At 36.9% G+C, this 3,241-nt stretch overlaps 1 long non-coding RNA gene across 1 annotated transcript; it reads right to left on the reverse strand.

Moving 5' to 3' along the window:
• Positions 1–345: 345 nt before the first annotated feature.
• On the reverse strand, positions 346–3,241 carry LOC102293102. Its single transcript, XR_318169.2, has 2 exons — positions 3,146–3,241; positions 346–3,064 (listed from the first exon to the last, which is right to left on the reverse strand). It is a non-coding gene; the product is annotated as an uncharacterized LOC102293102 (long non-coding RNA).

Genomic DNA, 3,241 nt, shown 5'->3' on the forward strand with positions numbered 1-3,241 from the left:
CATACTGGAGTTTTCTGCCCCATCCCTCAGCAGGAGCAGATAAACAGGGAGCCAAGGTCGTAGCTTAGGCGCCGTGTGAGAGAAAGAATGTGAATGTTTAGGCTTTTATGATTAGGTGGGGGCCACTAGAGGCTATAAGAGTTTGAGCAATGCTCCACCATTTTGAGATCTGATGCTGTCTGCGTACGGTGTCCATCTCCCACACGTGTGATCATTAAAATCATCGTTTGACTCAACCCGGCCGGACCAGTGTTGTTATTTTGGTTTTTCCTCTTGTATCCATCCCCAATATTTGAATCCGTAACAGTGTGTAGTGATGGGTTTTACAGCCTTACAACATTTAAAAAAAAAAATTGTAAAAAATAAAGCTGGCTACTTCGCAGATTTCACCTATCGCTGGTTATTTTTAGAACAACACCCGCGATAAATGAGGGAACTCTATATACAAATACTAAGAAATTTCAATCTCTTCTCTCTTTTGCTCTGAGGCGCGAGGGAAAAATATCAACAAGTCGATGAACATCATCTACAGATATATTCAGTAAATGCCCAAGACACCTTGAGAAATGTAAATCGCCGCTTGGCTTGTTTTGGAAAACCCGAAAATAAACAAGATGCGAATATCACACCGGAAACGAAGCGCCCTACAGGAGTTTCCCCAACGGAAGTAGCATATGCTAAGGTGCACATAGTCTATTAGAACAGCAGCATACTAGATGACATCACCGTTCCGGAGTTTTTACTGCCATCCCCTCTTAATTTAACTGTGATTAATATTTACAATGGAAATTACACATTATGTTTTTGATCTTCTCTCTTTTTTTGTTTTTTAAAGATAATTTTTAAAAAGTATCTTAAGCACTCTGGCAAAATTCGCTTTTATGTATGATCTGTTCCATAATGTCTAAAGAGCTTCATGCAGTTAAGCACAATTACTGCATGTATGAAAACACAAGCTTAATCTCTCTATTAATAAAAATAGTATACATGTATGCCTGAATAATAAGAAAGAGGTGAGATGTTAGAACACTTTTATATTTATTTTAATAGACACTGACCCTTACAATAGACAGCTGAGGTTTGGAAGAGAATTGAACAAATATTTAAAATATAATCGGATCATTTTTGGAGCAGCCGTCAGGATCTCCACGCATTAACATGTTGTTTTTGCTCCCAGTGAAAATGTTTCCTCTTGAATTTAAATATTTTTAATGTTATATTTAATTCAGAGTCAGCTGTTTAAAAAAGAACAGAACATTTTACATCAGGCGGTATAACAGGTGAAATTTAAAGTATACTGACAGCTCTACAAGTAAGACTTCAGTATTAAATAAAACAGTCCAGTTATGAAGCTTAATCTGAGCCAAACTGATTAGCTCAGGAACAAATGAAACACTGACAAAAAACAAACAATAACATTTTTAAATGATCTAATTGACTTAAATATCATGTTTAACTTGAGTAGCGAAAGACCACAGGGGGGGTTTGAAAATGATGTCCGCTATTGTCGCCCGGTCTAGTGAGCCTTGACCTCCCAGGTCAGCTATCAAGCTGATGGGTAACAGACGTCTCCGAAAACGTCGTCCCACTTTGGCAAATGTGTGATGTCTTGATAAATCGAGCAGATATTTGAAGTTTACAAAGCTACATTCTCACCTGATGTCCTAAAAGTTTATTTTGTGACCCAGAAAGAGTAATATTTCAAACTTTTTATATGTATTGTGTACACACAAGCGCACATATTGAGACACGGCTTGTGCAACGTAACTGTGTTCAAATTTGAAGTCACATGTTTCCGGTTACTGTGGAGCTCCGCAATTTTTTTTGTTTGTTTGTTTTTTATTAATTAAACAAATGTAACAAGTACAACAAATATGGCAACATTTTAGAGACTTTTTCCAACTTGAGATAATACCAGAACAGCCTGTATTTCAAAATATAAAAGACAGATAATGAAAATAATATAAACATAAGTAACTAAAGAAATAAATAAGTAAAATTAATAAAAATTAAATTGAAAATTAAAAGACAAAAAATACAATTATAACCTAGGGGTTTTCTAAAAGCTTTAGTTCATTGACCATGTGATGCAGATCCACAGCTTGTTTTTTGTCCATAAACTTTGCAGATGAGAAGAAGAGGCAGAGTTCTTCGTGAAAAGTGAAAAAGGATGGCTTAGTTTTCAGAAATCGACATTTATGAATGAACCCATAATAATTATCACATTTAAGACATTTTCAAGTTTCTTTTCTTTTCTTTGAGATTCAAAAATAATATCATTTTTAGAAAATTCAAGTAAGTTTGGAATCTTTGGGAAAAGCCAGTAGTGCACATCGTCCCACGGGGCTTTACAGTATATACATTCGTAAAATAAAAGTTCTGTCGAATCAATATTCGCATTACAGAAAGAACAAGACTTATTATCAATAGGAAAACGATGTCTGAGAAATTCTTTGGAACGGTAAACGCCTGGGAGTATTTCATAATGGACCTCCTTAGCTTTTGGAGGAATGGGAAGTTTTAGGTAATTTGCTCTGATTTCTTTCTTTTGATCACAGGAGAACGGTTGTGAAATGGAATTTGGATTTGATCTATATGGGGGGAAAGCATTAGTGAATAATTCCTTAAGTTTTTTAGACTGTTAGCTCCACAGTGGCTGCAGCCAGGTGCTCTTGGTCGACAAAGGGTCATGGGTCATGTGACTTGAGTGTTTTGAACCACGTGCATCTCGGTGTAGCGTTTCGACATACCTTGGCTCAGCAAGACGTGGAAAGGTTAATTCTGAATAAGGTGTACGGAACAAAGTACATCTGCACAGCAAACATTAACTGCGTCTTTATCCATTTATTAGCGCTCTACAAGTTTGACATACAAAAACTACATTAACGTTTAGAGTTACAGCCATCAGCTAGTTCCACGTTGAGCACATTATATATAAAAGAAAGTTACTTTAAGCACGTTTTACTGGCAGGTTTACCTTTTCGGAGGAATCTGTCAAATTCATGCAGCGCAGTGGTGTTGCTTTCTGTATTTGAGAATGACACGGTGGGGATGCGGATTGCCTCTGGACAAATGGAGACAAATTGTTACCAAACAGAAGTGTCTCTACCTCCATCTACATCCACTACAACACGACTCCGAATACCTTTAAAATTTGCTAGGAGCTCCTCTCTCTGATGGTGGTCAATGACGAGCGATTTGTTATTCGTCTTTTCCCAGTGTGCGAGTTGAAGTCCGGCGT

Source organism: Haplochromis burtoni, unplaced genomic scaffold, assembly GCF_018398535.1.
Source record: "Haplochromis burtoni strain Fernald_Lab_line unplaced genomic scaffold, NCSU_Asbu1 Contig_3644, whole genome shotgun sequence".
Lineage (NCBI taxonomy): Eukaryota > Metazoa > Chordata > Actinopteri > Cichliformes > Cichlidae > Haplochromis > Haplochromis burtoni.